At 31.6% G+C, this 17,315-nt stretch overlaps 1 protein-coding gene and 1 non-coding gene across 4 annotated transcripts in view; both read left to right on the forward strand.

Moving 5' to 3' along the window:
• The window catches only part of Cdh18 (cadherin 18), a 467,108-nt gene that overhangs the window by 28,940 nt on the left and 420,853 nt on the right, over positions 1–17,315 (forward strand). The window lies entirely within an intron of this gene.
• LOC141424426 (U6 spliceosomal RNA) lies at positions 10,631–10,736 on the forward strand. The gene has a single exon (XR_012449360.1). It is a non-coding gene; the product is annotated as a U6 spliceosomal RNA (small nuclear RNA).

A 17,315-nucleotide genomic window follows, 5' to 3' on the forward strand; every position in this document is an offset into this window, starting at 1 on the left:
GTATCCATATTTAACACTACTAAAGACTAACAATTAACACGTCCTGATCTTCTAGACTCAGAAATGTAAAAAAAATAGTTTATCTTTAGAAGTGTCTCCAACAAGTAAATCAATATTTAAAGAAGAAACATCATAAACTTTAAAAGTGGGCATAGTTTGTTATATTACATATATAACTTTCATTACTAAGAATGTAGGAAAGGGTTAGCTAAAGAATAGAAGTTTCTTTTTCTATTAATATGTTATTTTTCATGACTTGAGTCAACCTTAGCTTGTAAAAGTTTATGAGTTACACTCAAGTCTTGTAACTACAGATGTATTATATTATCAGTTTACACTTAATAATTGATTATGGAGACATCAAGCTGCTCTGTAGGAGGCATTTTTAAAAATTATATACATACCCTTTAATCCATGTGCCCAGAATTTGATATTTTAAGATGTTACAAAGCTTTGTTTCTGTGTTTGCATATCTGAAATTTTTTATGCAAATTTAATGTATTGTGGTGAAATATCCTTAAAGTGCATATTTCTACTGAGTGCAAAATATGAGAGCAACATCCTGGCCAGCAAGTTGATTCCCTAAGTAAATAGATCCACAAACCTGTCTGCTTATTGTGATGTCTTACTGTTAACTCTTAGAGAATTGCAGACCATTCTTAAATTTTCTGTTTATTCTTAAATTTTCTCTCATTCTACTCTGCTTTTCAACTTTGATCTTGCTACCAATTCCATTGCATTATTTATCAACCAAGAACACCATTATGTGCTGTCAATTTCATGTATTACTGTTGTTTTATTTTCAGGCTTGCCTGATTGTCCTACCATTTTTAAAGTTAGAAATAGGAATCATTTATTTAACTATCCTCTTAGCATATTTTTAAATACTATAAAGCCAACACTAGTATGTTTTATAATAAATTCCTACAGTAAGACAGAAGATAAAATTTAATTATTTTACTTCCTCCGTCGCTGTTTTAGAATATAAGTTCTTTTGTTGGTTATTTCTGTAATGCTACAATGTTTTCCTATATGACTGTTGTCCACTGACATATTTCCCATTGTTGTGAAATGATGTGTTACCTCAGTATCTCCTAAGCTCTGTTCCTCCTGTAATATCATATATTTAATTCCTCAATCTCCTCTCTTTTCAAAAATTACTGCTTTTCCTAACAAATGCTTCTCATTCAGGTTGGTGTAATTTCAATTGTGTTAATGTGTGTCTGTATATGGAATTTTGGAAGAATATAGAAATTTGAACATATATATGGATATGTTGACCACACACATGCACATATCCTATTAGCTCTTCTGACATGTGTTCAAAATGACCACCTAGGTTTCTTCTTTCTACCTTATATTTTCTTTTAAGAAAAATCCTTGCTTAATTTTGTTGTTCTAATATATACATGATTAGTCACATGTTTAGTATAAATCTCTGTTTTCATTGGCAGATTTGCTGAGCCATTACCCAAATATATCAACATTATTTGCTATATTTTTGCTATATACTCAATAAATAAAATATTTGTCATATATCAAATATGAATCAATATATCCAGCTTTTTCTCAGTTTTATTATTGAATATACTTCTTACCAGTGAAATATTAATTGCTTGCTTTTCTTTGCCTCTCATTGTTAAAGGCATGCATGTATAAAAGTAAATAAAAAATCAGTTTAATATTCTTTCTACTCTTTTCACCTTTTCATTTCCTAACACTAAATTAGTTATGTTAACAAAAATCAATGTAGAAATACTAAGTGATTAGCAATAGTCTTTTGAAATACAACATATATCCATATTGTATCTGTAAATTCAGAATCATAAATGACCCACATACTAATTTGAGGCAATATTTTTGAATATTTTTTCATGGCAGATAATGTAGTATGGCCTAAAATGAGTGTAAAGTTGTGAAAGGATTAAGTCTATGAAGTTATATGGTCTTTTAAAAATTACTAATTTTAATTACATAGCTATTAAAAGCTTTCCTCATTCCAAGAACAAAACTTTAGCAACTCATTTGATTATTTTCTCTTTGCATAAAATATCCCTCCCAAAGTACACATAACACAGAAACTGGAAACAGTCAAACATCCCCGTATTTCAGCTATGTTCTGCTTTTGTGGTAGGACAAAAAGCAGTAGCATGACAAAAGGAATATACTGATTTCTTGTTCTGTTCTCTAATATACAAGGGTTAACATTAAATATACCTCAGGAAAAAAACTATATATCACCATGTCAACACTAAAGAAAAACAGCAAAGTGAATCCACTTCTCTGACAAAGAAGAATATATATGATGTTCATGAGATATTTAGTATGGAATGTAAATATTTTAAACCTGTAATCATTTTATATTTTTATTTGAATTGAATTTTCCTTCTTAACAGCAAGGTCTATCAATGAACTATAATGAAAATACACAAGTATTATTTAAAAACCTCCCATGTTTTATGAATTAATCATTGTTATTATCTGCTATATCCACCCAAAATAACATAAATCAAGCCCATAAACAGTTCTCCAAGTAATTAATTGACTAATGAACTTTTCTGGGGCTACCAAGCTCATTTATTCTTTGTTTTAACATTTTCAACATTGTTCCTTTGCACAGACTCATGTGTTTCTGTTACATTTAACTATGGTATAATTCAAAGTAATTATACATATTCAGGAATGTGTTTTTCTTTTTCTTTTTAATTTTTTAATTGTTGTGCTGGGTATGGGTACATTGTAACATTTACAAAAGTTATTACAATATATCAAACATATTATACTTGAATTCACCTCCTCCAATATTCAGGAATGTGTTTTTCAATGTAAATACTGTAAGAGTTTATCCAGCTGAGATTTTATGTTCTTTCATTGTGATCTGTGAGGACTGTGCATACCCTTCTGTCTAGGATGTCAACAGTAGAGATTGTCAGCCCAGGAGCTTATTTCCAAAGCTATCCTATAAAATGAGACCTTTGAAATATAAGCCCAGCCACTACATTTTATAATAATATGGGTAAATATTTGTTTAAGAATCTTATTTCCTGGTCAGATTATTGAAATTGATAAAGTGGATAACTAACTCAATTCAGATGATGAAGTTTCTAACCATTTTGTTTTAGAGACTGTATCTAGTTTCAAACAATTAAAATAAAATTATACTTAACTATTTTGATGGACATTCATATCTAGTTCTCAAGTTTTTCCCTAAATTCCTTCTACATAAGTAATTAGATATGGATGTAAATACACACTGAATATTTTGGGGATATGAAAGTACTGACTTTAGTATGTAGTTGCCAGTTTTATTTTACTGAAAAGATGCTGGCATTTGAGAAGCCTTGAAATATAATTTTGCAACTTAGTTCAGTGAAATGCTTTTATTTTCAAGTATATTAATATGTTTACCTATTCTATGAAATAAATCAAAGAGATTGCATGTGCTCCTAGTTAATGAAGAGTGCTATGGAGAGAAGCCAGGTAATGTAGAAGCTTGACCTGTGTTTGCACATCTTATATGTATGTTCACTCAGATTGGCATCAGAGAATGAAGACATAAGAAAGTATAATTAGCCAGAAGTCTTGAAACATCACTGACCTGGAAAGTAGAGCTGTTAGGTTGCTTATTCTATCTTTATGGCAGTTGGAAATTATCACAGTATAACTGATAATGATCGTAGAAGAGCATAACTAAAAAATGTTTTCAGATATAACTTTCAGTATTCTGTGGTTCTGAATTTTCAAATAAGTGAGTTGAGAATTAGTGTGTTGCTTTTGTATTTAGAATGCAACAGATTTGATAATTTTGAAATGCTTTCCGATTTCTAAATATTTATAACCATCTGGATACCTCAGAATGGTGAGAAGATAAAAGCAAAATAGGGTAAGGATAATAAACAGCTGGAAAATCCCCCCACACACACACACAGTGGAAAAAATCACTAGCCTGAGATGCAAATGTGTATTTTTATACAAAACTGTTGAGATTTCTTTAAAATGCAATGAATTTAATGCTTCTACAAGAATTATATGTATTAGTCCCACAGGACTACACACCATAAAATGTATTAAAATTAACTCTTTTATTATAGCGCCTCACTTAAATGTTTTGGTTTCTGTAATGTAACAGAAGAAAGCAACAACTTACATAGACTTTCCCAACACTTCTTAAATGTTGGAAAATAATGTTAGATGTGAAGTGCTCCATTATAAGTAGATTGTGTCAATTACTAATTCATACTTTTAAAGACAAAATGAATCAATACGAAAGAAAGTACAAAGATCGAAACTTATGGAATGAGAATCTTTTCATATTATGGTACTGCTCGGTTATATAATTTTAACATTTAATGTACTTATAATATGGAGTTTACCATCCCATAGACCTTTAAACTTTCATTCTCATTTATCTTTACAGAATCTAAATACTTTACACAAAAGAAAAATGCTTAGCTGACAGATCATGACATTCTGAGATTCACACAAATGTACACCTCCAGTTTTCCCACTAAGCTTTGTAAGACTTAGTGGGAAAGACTATCAAGACTCCCTCAGAGTATTGAATGGAGCAGACACTAAGGTTGAAAGCTTGTACATCCCAGATACCATCAAACATAGTTGGTGAAAAAGTGCATGAGTTCCACTGATTCATAACATGGCCCGTCACTATCAGTGAACCACAGAAAGGAATAACCCAATCTGAGGGAAGATGTGTCCTGCTCATTTTATTTAGTTTATGGTAGTAAGATCTGTAGTAAAGGAGCATAAGTTTAAAACGTTTGTCTTGGGTTGAGAAAATTTTGGCAAATACTTTTAAGTCTCTTGTTAAAATAAATATTTCTTTCTGTCAATTAACAGGCATTAATATGTATCAAATGCAATTTAATATGAGAGCAAATATAATTTTTTTATTTTCAAAAGTTAATTGTGGTAGAATTCTTAATTTGATTATTTAATGAGTTGAGTTGTTTCTAGATATTAGTTTTTATTAGTAGCTTAAATTGTGGGTAAAATTAGCGAGATAATCAGTAAGAAAAAATTTATAACAAGTGTTTCCACAATTGCAGTCCTGACAAATCATCAGATAAAAATCTTGATTGCTGTTATTTAAATTCTATAATCCTTAAATTTTTCTTTTGAAAGAGCCAGTTGGCAGTTGAAAATTGACCAAATATGACTATGTTTTATCTGTTAAGAAAAGTTTATGAATTCTGGTTTAGTTAATGATTTTCCTAATCATTTTTAACTTTTCAGAAAAGTTAAAATAAATTAATTCAATTACAAAAAAATGAATATTATTTTATTTGCTTACTGCTATGACTTAAGACATCACAGTTTTCTTCCCTAATATCAAAAAATTAAGGTAACATATGATTTTTAGAAATTGGGAGAAATATTATTTAAATCTAGAGCTTATACAGATATCCAAATAGACAAGGTAAAATTGTGACTGTGTATGCCTAACTAAAACATTGTTAAGTCCTTCAAAATAGGAGAAAGATATTGCATATTTATGCCTATACACGGAAGTAGGAATGTGACAATGACCTCTAATCCGTCAATATTTAGATAGGTTTCTGTTATAAAGCCTTGAAAGTGAATATATATATATGACTCAAAGCATGTTTTCCTTTTCTTAATATAGGACACAGATCTAAGTACAAGATCAAGGAAAACCCACTTTGAAGTAGTCTTTTGGGAGCTGTTAAGAACGGACAGTGTATTCCTTTTGTGTCTAGGGAAGAAGCACTCTGACAAAATACAGGGTTAGGGTTATGGCTAATGTAATCTCTGATTACACTCTTGTAGCTGTGCTTACCTTTATTTCTTAAATTTAACTTTCTTATACTGATCCATCATTTAGACTTAGAAAAGCAATCTTGGCAACTTTTATATTATTAAATTCATCATAATGCACTAGCTTTTTAAAATTTGATTTACTTCTTGAGCAAACTCTGGACACAAATAATGTGTTTTCTTTACACTTTTACTTTGACATAATTAGAAATTTGAGGAAAAGCGTCTTGGGTATCTCATACTCTCATTATTTTTTCCCTCAATGACAACTGATTACATAAATGCACATTCACATTAGTATAATACTCAAAGTTTGCTCAGATTTCAGCAATTATTCATGTGCTTACTTATTTGTGTATATATACATATGTGTAGTTCTATATAATGTTGTCACATGGGTCATATGTAACTATGACAATCAAGACATAGACCTGTTTTATCACCTCAAGTGTCAAAATTGTTATTCCAAATACAAACTCTTACACAAAGCAACCACTCATACATTTTCCCTCTATAATTAATTGATCACCATCTTTGCAATTATTTTATCTTAAAGAAGTTATGTAGGTTCTGTGATATCTATGTAAACTGTTACCTGTATCAATATTTCATTACTTTTATTACTGACTGGGATTCCATGGGTCAAGTGACTCAGAAAATTTTTAACCATTCACACATTCTAAATTGGTTTGAAGCAAGAACATTAACTTGTTTTCATTTTTGTTTGTTATAAACAACTAAATGTTGTGAACATTTGTGTACATATATTTGCATAAACAATGTTTCATTTTACGAGGATAAATGTTCAAGAGTAAATTTGCTGCTGTTATGATAAATGTACTTATATTTTAAAAGAAACATCCAAGCTATTTTCTAAACTAGCTGTTCAATCTTATATTTCTACCAACAATGCATGAGTTTATTAAATTTCTTCTTATCTTTATTGGCATTTCTATGTTAGGCATTCTAATTGGTGTCTAGTGATATTATTGTGCTATCATTTTAACTTTTATTTCTTTAATAACTAATGATACCAAACACCTTTTTAAATGCTTATAGACAAACTATTTCAGTGAAATATTTTTTCAACTATTTTGCCCATTTTCTAATTGGAATTAGTTGTATTTATTTGTTTGTTTAGAGTTGAGACTTGAGATATCATACTATGTTTTACCAACCCACAAACTATTGTCAGATGTGAGGTTTGCAAGTGTTTTCTCATAGTCTGTTTTTATCTTTTCAGTTTGCTAACTGAATCTAATGTAATCAGTATGGTACTGGGAGTACAGTGAGACTTTTACAGAAGTTCTTACAATACATCATAGTTGAATTCACCCCTCCATCATTTTCCTTATCCCCCTCTGAACAATCCTGGAGTAGCTTCAACAGGCCTCATTTTCTCACTTACATACATGTATATATAATATTTCAATCAGGTATATCAACTGTTCGCATTACAAATTGTACTTTTAGAGTTAAATATAAGACTCTTCTATATCTACATTTATTTATCCATCTGTCCATATTATGAAGGTTTTTTCCAATGTGAATTTTTCTATAATGTGTGGTTTTATATTTAAACATTTAGTTGATTAACTATGAATTAACCTATATATAAAGCATGAAGTTTATACTACTAGATCAATTCCACTATGCTTGAATGTTTGCATCTATTTTTCTCTTTCTTTCTCGCTCGCTCTCTCTCTCTCTCTCATACTCCCTCCCTCTGTCCCTCCCTCTCTCTCTCTCTCTCTCTCTCTCTCTCCTTTCTTTCTCCCTGTACCTTAGGCTACAAAGTCCAGTACAATTAACGGAGCAGGGGGGAAATAAAGGCGAGTGATGGAAGGGATGAATTCAAGTATAATATACTTGACACTTTGTTAGAACTCCTGTAAATGCCAGAATGTACCCCCACTCAGCACAACAACAACAAAAAAGAGTAGTGGGATCAAACATTCTTGCCTTGTCTTTGGTCAGTAGACAACTGTACTCAATTGTTAAATATAATGTTATGTGTGGAATTTTGTTAATTGTATTTTATCTGGTAAATGAAATAGTGTCTAATTTTAAATTCCTAAGTGTTTTTTAATGAAGGCTTTTAGAGTATTGGGTAATGCTTTTTCTGCATTGATTTATGTATTCATAACATTTTCTTTATATTTTGTGGATATGGCAGACTCCGTATATTTAACTAGCCTTGTATACCTTGAGTAAAAATTCTAATTGATTCTTGGAGTGTAATTATTTTGTACACTGCTTGATTTAACTTTGTAATGTTTTGTTTATGGATTTTACATTTACATTCATGACAGACATTAGTCTATAGTTTTCTTCCTATTATTTCCATATCCTTGTTTCACTGTCAATACTAGATTCACAAAATATGTTGTGAGCTTTGTCTTCTATTTTCTGAAAGAATTTGTGTAAAACTAGTTTTAATTATTCTTTATGTGGTTGATAAATTTTTTAGCAAACCCACCTAGGCTTGACTATTTCATTTTTTGGAGCAATTAAATTGTATTTCAATTTCATTGCTGATTATTGTACTATTCTGCTTACCTATGTTCTCTTGGTTGAATTTTGTTTGTTTACCTCTCCATTCCTAAAATATCATTTTAAGTACTTGTTTTAGATTCATTGAGCACCACATTCAGTGGTGTTATTATTTGGATTCAGCAAAAAAATATGGTTTTAAAAATGCATGAGGAGAAAAATAATCTTACTGATAGCCCTAATTTTTACCACTTTGGTTGACTTTCTAATCTTTCTCCTGCTAACATTTCAATTTTGTTTAAGAAGCTTCTTCTAGCTATGATATAATGGTGGGTCTACTCACAAGGAATTTTCTTACCTCACTTCCTTTGAGTTTGTCTATTTTCCCCATCACTGTAGAAGGATAGTATCACTGAATACTGAATTCACAGTTGACAGTTCTTTTATTTTATCAGTTGAAAAACATCATACAACATTTTTCAGCCCTCTGAGGCTACAGATAAGATGTCTCCTGTCATTCAAATTGGTATTCTCTGTAGGTAATAAGTCACTTTTCTCTTTGCCTTTAAGACTTTTTTTCTGCACTTTTACCTTTTAGTTGTTAGTTTTTATTTGAGTTGATGTGGGTTTCTGTGGGTTTAGCTTTTGTGGATTTCAATCATTTTCTTCACAGATGACATAGTTGGGGAATTTTCACCCACTATTCTTTAAACATTTTTATGCCCATGACTTTCTACCTTGATTTTGCAATTTTACTCATAGGAATATTAATCTTTTTCATAGAAATGTTAAAGATCCTTGAGCCTTTCTTCACTTTTTTTCATCTGTTTTCCTTGTTCCTCAGATTCTTTTGACTTGTCCTCAAGTCCTCTAATTCTGGTGCTACTGTTTAGACTTTATTATTGAGAATATTCAGCTTATTTTGTTGTTGTTCTTGCAGAGTTTTCAAGTGTATAATTTCCATTTGGTTCTTTTGTATAACCAATCAGTACTTGCTGAGAGTTTGAACACTGTGATTTGTTTTCAGAGAATTTGCAAATGATTGTTGAAGTACGTTTATGGTGGTTTTTAAAAATCTTTCTCAGATAATTCCAAAATCTTCTCCAATTTAGTATAAATATTAGTTTATTTTTTTTTTCAAATTGTGAATTCTGGGTAGGCTGGCAGATTTTTCTAGTGTACTTTGAACTTCTAGATATTATGTTAGGAGACACTTGATCCTACTTAAATTTTCTATTTCAGCAGTTAGTGGTCTTTTCTGAAAGGTTTAGTGTATACATTCTAACCTTCTTTCGTGAGTTAGGGTTCCAATTTAATTTTCAGATCCCTTGCAATGTTTTCTTGTCCACTTCACGTTTATGGCATTTCTGGGTGTCCACAGTCCTGGCTTTTGGCTTAAACCTTTCTGGTGCTGTCCGCAGGGTCATTCAGTGTTTTTTTCTGCCATCTCTTTCAAGTAGAGGAGGGTGGGTGGTGAGAGACAACTAAGCTTGGCTCACATTTTTGCTGGTAAATTGGCAGGTGCTGTGGCCTGGGTTCCCAGCTCCCTCTATGTATAGTTCAAGTTTTCAGAGTTTTTTTTATGGCTGTTGGCTTGTGGAGGAGCAAGGAAAAGTGATTCTACACTATCTCATCTGAGAATGTGTAGTACTTATTGAGAAAATGAAAATAGCAAGTGTGTATCCATGTCAATAAACATACCAGTTCAACATACAGAGATTAATAAGACAAGTAATTCATTTTCTGAAATAATATTATGTGAAGTGGGCTGAAGAAAAAAAGGCAAACTCCAGAGAAACTATTGCTATCAAGCACAGTCCTTTCTCTAGGCATGTAGACTTTGAAAGACATTGAGGCACTATATATTTCTATTTTCTATGCCAGTCACATTAAGAGTTCAAAAACAAAGCAATATCTTAGTTATAGAAATAATGAATGTATCACCTTTAAGAAATTGTGTGAACAATTCAGCCACTTGTGTTTTCTTGAGTTTTGTTTATTTAATAAGTACACAGTTATTTTTAACTCATCAATGTTAAATGAGTTGTATAGATATATTTTTAGTCAGATACTGTTATACTTAATGACTGAGGAAATTTGGTTTTTAAGGAAAACAAAACAAAACTTAGTAACAAATATGTTAGTGGAAATTCCATTTAATACCAGGAGGGGTAATGTAAAATATATTAACTATATAAGAAACATATTATATTGGACCTGGCATCAGTGGCTCACAGCTTGTAATCCCAACTACCGAGGAGACAGAGATCAGGAAGATTGCACTTTGAAGCCAGCCAGGGCAAATACTTTGAGAGATCCTATCTCAAAACAATCCCTTCACATGCTCATTTCAGCAGCATATGTACTAAAATTGGAATAAGGTGAGAAGATTAGCATGGCCCCTGTGTAAGGATGACACATAAATTCGTGAAGTGTTCCACAACAAAACAAAACAAAACAAAACAAAACAAAAACCCTTCACAGAAAAGGGATGGTGAAGTGGTTGAAGGTGTAGGCCCTGAGTTCAAACCCCAGAACCACAAAAGAAAAAAAACTAAATTGGAAAAAGTAAACAAAAAAATTTCAAGCAGATGCTTTCATTTTGACCTCTTTAATTTACTTAGATCTTTAAATTAAAAAATGAATGTCATTTTCTTTTATTTTATTGGTTGAATTAGTTAACCTGGTTTTTAGCATCCTGCTGGTTGGAATGTTTGATGTCAGAATGAATATATGGAAATTCTGTTTGCTAATAATACAATATTGAGGAAAATCTTGCCTGTGTTTTATTTCTTTTAGAGTTTCTTTTCTATAAATTACCAATTTCCATATATAGTGCAACTTTGAGTATTTTTCTTTAAGAAAAGATATTAGATAATTATTTTCCTAGATTCTTAATATTAAAATTTAATTAAAATAGAACACTCTAATGTTCTGAAGGGGTAGGAGTCAAGATATAAAAAGTATTAATTCAGTGGAACAGTTAGATTTAAATTATTGCTAATGTTTCATAGGGTATTATACAATTTTTAAATGATGGCATAAAAAAGGTTAACTTGTTTTCATTTTTTCTAAAATTAGATCTTAATATTTATGGCAGATGATGGATCAGAGGACTGTTATTCAAATATGACATTTAAATCACATCTCCGTTAGAGCTTGGAATGACTTTCATATCTTGACAAGATTGGTTATTTACAATCAGGGCTCTATCTAGGGATTCATATGTTTGGATTCATTCTATATCTCCTTGAAATATTACACTTAGCTTCATGTTTCTTCCCAATTCACTTTGAGAACTGAATTACTTAGATTGATGTGGTAGAGTGGAATGGAAATGGCATTTTGTTTCAAGAGACTGAATTTGAATTTTAACTCCATCATGCAGTGATTCTATATGCTTGTCAAGTGTTTTAACTTTTCTGGTTCTTACTTTGCTTACTAAAAAAAAAAATTGTGTATTGCAGTCATTTCTCTCTGTGTACCTCACAATATGGTTGTGAGAATCAAAATAAGGTGAAACATCAGAAACATACCTTGGAAATTACTAGATTATTTTTTCTAATATTATTTCTTTAAAATGGGCTTACAGTTAACTAAAACTATGCTTAAAGAACTACTATAGTTTCATAAGGCATGAAGATTAGTCAGCATAAAGTTTGTCTAAAGACCCTGTCCCATGTCCAAAGTTGTGGGTTTACTGTGTGCTAGGAATCAAACACTGCCAGTGACAAGACACTCAACAACTTCGTCCTTGAATGATTTCCCTGAGTGTCTGAGCACTTCTTGGCATGGGTGACACACCTGAGGTTTGCTTCATGCTTGTGTCTTGATTTCTATTTTCTGCTCAAACATTGCTCTACCTTTTGCACTGGTATCAAACTCATCTCATTCCTTAATCTGTTTCCAATGAGCTTCAAAGGACCAGGGTTGAAAGTAGAAGAAAAGGATGCCTTCAGTCAGCTTCTGGAAGCCATTCAGAAGTACTCAGCCTATAAGGGAATTCATACTACTAGTAATAGTATCAGTAATGATAAACTATTACTATAAGTAACTATCAGTAATAGTAAAACAGCAGATTAAAAACCAGAAGTCAAGGATCAATGTTACGATCTGCAGAGTTTTACAACGGGAATTTCCTTGGGAATTTCTAAAATTTCTTGAAGATACAGCTTTCCTGATTAAACGTAAAAATGTATTTTATTAGTTCATGGATTTAGGACCAAGGAGTCAGTTATAAATGGCAGCATTCTTTATATAGTTGTCAGCAATTCAGTGGCTGATGTAGATTGTAATTCTTTAGATTTAAGAAGGTTGAGGCTGATTAATCACACTCCAGGAAGTGAGGAAAATCTGCTAAAAGGAAATCACATCTGAATTTAAGAGAAATGGTCTCAGTAAAGTATGTAAATTCTTCCAAAAGCAGGTTTGCATTCTCCTGGATTTCATTACTGGTTGGTCATAGGTGCTCTGCCATTGGAAGGAAAGTTAATTTTCCTAGGCCACAATTTAATATACTTCTTGCTGAACAGTTTTTCAACTGTTTTCAGTGTCTTACTTCATATTTGAGATCTAATTTCATGAGATCATGACTTTCTGCCCTGAACCTAAACATCAGTGGGATCTTTAGATTTATGTGAAACAGGAGTAGTTCAGATTGAAGGTAAATGATACAGCAAAATAAAATGAGCTTAACTGGGAAGATGGGACATTCATGTTAGTATTAGATTCTTAACCGGGTTTATTTATGATCTTAGGTAAATATGTCTGTGAATGATTCAGCTTACTACCTCCTTTGTAGAAGAAAGGAATTAGGCCTGATTGATTAGAAAGTTCTTAAATATCACTCTGGATCAATCCAGAGCAGGAATGTACCATATTGGCAATAAAATCAGACTACTTGTGGTGATTCCTTTCTCAACCAAATAATTGCTGTAAGACCTTCATAAAGTTATTCACTATTTAATCTCTTCATGCCTCTATAACAGAACACCATAGACTGAGTGGTTTATAAAAATCATAAATTTATTTCTCACAGCCCTCAAGGCTGAGAAATCTAAGAAAATAGGGAAAGAAGAGTTGATATCTAATGAAATCCCTCTCTCTACTTCATAAACTTCACTTTGATTGCACATGATAAAGTCCACAAAAGAACTTTCTGGAGTCTCTTGGTTAAAAAGTACTGATCCCACTCATGAATATTCTGCCTCATGACCTAATTAAAACCCAAGACCTGAATGCACTATCATATAGATTAGATTTCAACATAGAATTTGAGGGACACACAGTCATTCAGCGTACAGCATTTAATCTTTCTAAATGTTTTCTATCTCCCTTTAATATGTAGGTTGATACATGGGAACCCGCATCAGTAATTGGAAATAAAGGTTAGCAAGAAAACTGGAGTCCTATGTAAAAATACAAAATAATTGGGTGTTTCCTTTTAGCAAATGATTTATAAAAAATAATCAGGTGCTTGGAGAAAAGATGCATGGGAAGGGCTCCATTTAAAGCAGTGTAGTTTGAGAATACTTCTCTGTGAAAATGCCAAAGATATGAAAACTGAGCAGAAATTAAGGAAAAATTCTCTACAACCATAGAACAATGGGAAAAAATATACCATAAGTTTCTTGTAGGTTCAGAAAAAGAAAAAACATATTAATAAGGCACACAAATAAGAAAATAAGAAGAGACAAATTTGGAAATGCATGCAGAATTATTTTTTTCCTTCTTTTTTTTTTTTGGCCCATTATTGGTGTTTAAATTCAGGACCTTGTCATTGCTAGACCAGCACTCCTACCACCTGAGCTATGCCTGCAGTCCTTTTTCCTTTAAGTTATCTTTTCAGATAGGTTCTTGCATATCTTGCCTGGGCTGCCATCTACCATGATCCTCCCATCTACCACTTACTTACAGCTGGATTTAAGGCATGAACCAGGCTGGATTGTTGTTTGAGATAGGGTCTTGCTAACTTTTTGCACAGACTGGCTTCAAACTACAATCCTCCAATCTACCTTTAATTCTCTAGTAGCTGAGATTGCACAGAAATGAGTTTGTGAAAGATATGTAAGCCAAGCAACAAACTTGGAATTTTTTCCTAACTCTAGATTCATGTGCCTCACATGGTAAATATAGTGGTCATCTGGATGGGTGGAGGATGAGGTGGGGAACAGTTTCTAAGCTTAAAGATCAGTAAGAAGAACAGCACAATACCTTGAAACAAAGATGCATCAGTGTGGTAGAGGAGGTGGAGACATATTTTAGCTATACTGACATGATGAAAATATAATCATGCATTTATAATTTTTATTAACACTTGCTTCATGTTTAATATTGGTTTGTTTTGATATGAAGTAATTTCACATTCTAAAAGTTAAATGCGATCATTTCTCTTAATAGGACAGTGTAAAAGTAGTGGCATAAAAGTAAAGTAAAAATGAAAGTATTACACTCTATATAGATAATAGAGATTGCCAGTTAATAAATTGAGTTCCAAATGTCAGAAATGTTAGCATTTTTTATCCTCATTTAACAACTGTCAAAAATACAGGAGCGATGATTTTGTTTGACTGTGCAATTAAAATAATATAAAAGAAATAATGAATTATTAAATGTTATAAAGCTATTGATTTTCATTTACTCTATCAGGAAAATATAATACAAGTTGTCCAAGTTAAGCAAAAATTCCCTTTATCTGGACAGGATTTCTTTTGCTCTGGCTTAATTTGTTTTGTTTTTGTTGTGGTGAGTATCAGACTCAGGGCCTTGTGTATGCTAGGCAAGCACTCCGCCATTGAACATTGGATTTTTAGTCCAAAAATTAAAGCAAATTTTATTGTATTATGAGGTTTGTTTCACAAATTTAACAAATCAACATGAGTACTAATATACCATTGCATACCTTGAAAATTTTGCTTTTCAATGTGATTGCCATTCAAAACACAGAAAGAAAACATCTTAAGTCTGATCACTCATTAAGAGACAAAGCCCTTCTCTGTGAGTATGGGGTGATTCATTATGAGTGCATACATAGTTGCAAATCTGTTTAGGGAAGAAAATTGAAGTATAATTAAGTTCCCAATTTCAGTGCATTAGTAACAATAAAAATGAAACACTTTTTCATCAGTGATGTAATGGTAAGATCAGCTTTAAAGCAAAAATGTCTGCATTATGATCTCATAAAATAGATATTTAAATTAACTAAAATCACTAAAAATATGAAGAAAGTTTTAGAGTAGTTTTAATGGTTACTTATGATAGTAAAAAGGTAACCTTTTAACTTCATAAAAAGAAATGATTACTTCAAAATTCACAAGTATGTCATCAACTGCAAAAAAGATTGCTGGATTCACTATTGTTAAATTTAAGGTAGAGAAGGGAAAAATTAATTATTGAATTCTTATTGAAGAGGGCACTTCAAATAAATTTCATGGGCATATATTTTGATTCTCATTGGCAAAAAATTTTCAATCATGAAAAGCAGTTAAGTGGACTTGTTTTATCTGAAATTGTTATTTCTGTTCTTTAACAAATATGCTTTTCTTGGTGTATAAGAAGAATCCATTGCATTTTAACTCTAATTTTATTTTTGTTCTTTTTTTTAATTTTTGCTGTACAGAGGTACATGTGACATTTACAAAAGTGCTTTACAATATATCACTGTTAGATTCACTCCCTCCATCATTTTCTTTATCCCCCACCCCATTCCTGGAATAGTTTCAGCAGGTCTTATTTTTACATTTTCATACATGAGTTCATCATAATCTTTCCACAATATTCACCCTCCTACACCTTACCCTTATATCCTCCCCTCCTCCACTGCACCTACCTCCAGACAGGACTTGATTTTCATTCCTGTCCTCCATTCTGGAGAAAAGAAAAGAAAAAAGAGATTTTTTGTTTGTTTGAGATAAGTGAACAGAGAGTTTTATTATGACATTTCCATATGTGTACTATTGTATCTTGAACTGGTTCATCCCCTTCATTTTTCTCCTTTCTGCCTTAGTCTTCTTCTTATGGTGAGTTCAACAGATTTAAATAATTCTACATTCATATACATATGAAAATGTCACAAGGAAAATCCCTGCGTTGCTATCTTAAACAAACAAAAATGTATTTTTTTTTCTTTTACACAATTGGAGAATAGGAGGGCAGAGCAAGTCCTGCCTTGGGGGGGAGGGTTGGTACCCATGGGACAGGCGAGGAGGTGGGGAAAGAACATGTGATGGTGTATATGTTGCAAATACTGTGCACATATGTATGTCATGTATGTAAATGGAAAAATGGGAGCTGTTGAAAGAAGTACACTATTCATTAAAAGGTGAGTAATAAAAATATACTCATTTGAGAGATGAAAAAAATTCTGTATTCATTCTTGGATAGAAAGTAGATCAACTATAGTCACCTTCATTATTACCTTCTTTTACTCTCCCAGACTCATTAGTGCACTCCCCTTAGCATTACTTGTTTTTTCAGTATTATACTTCATTATTTAGGTGTCTATTTGTTGGTCAGTGGGATTATTGCCTGTATAGGCATTGTGCTTAAGTCAATGTAACCCCTTTCTTTCCCTCTTCTTCCTATATCCTGTGTTGTTTAATAATTTTCAGAATGGCTTCTTATGTTTTATTACTATAGCTATGTGAGAAGACATATTAAGAATTTGAGTGCATTTAAAATTAAGTTAATCTTTTACAATATTGAACTACTCGTTTTTTAAATGAACACGTCATCATATAGCATAGAATACACAATGATGTATATTTTTAACTTTTAAAGGCATAGAATACACAATGATGTATATTTTTCCCAAAAAAATTTTGTCAATAGCATTTAAAAATACACAGATAAATGCTTTATCTACTGAGAATTATTTCAGAAATGAAGTGTGATTTGTAAAGCCAGTTAACTAAAACATTTAATATGGTGACTAGAAACTATATACTAAAAGCATGATAAGATATAGTCAGAAAAACATTGACCTATATGGTTTATGTTAAGAATATTTGTTTGACTTTTCAAACTCT

The sequence above is a fragment of the Castor canadensis genome, chromosome 6, assembly GCF_047511655.1.
Source record: "Castor canadensis chromosome 6, mCasCan1.hap1v2, whole genome shotgun sequence".
Taxonomy (NCBI): Eukaryota; Metazoa; Chordata; class Mammalia; order Rodentia; family Castoridae; genus Castor; species Castor canadensis.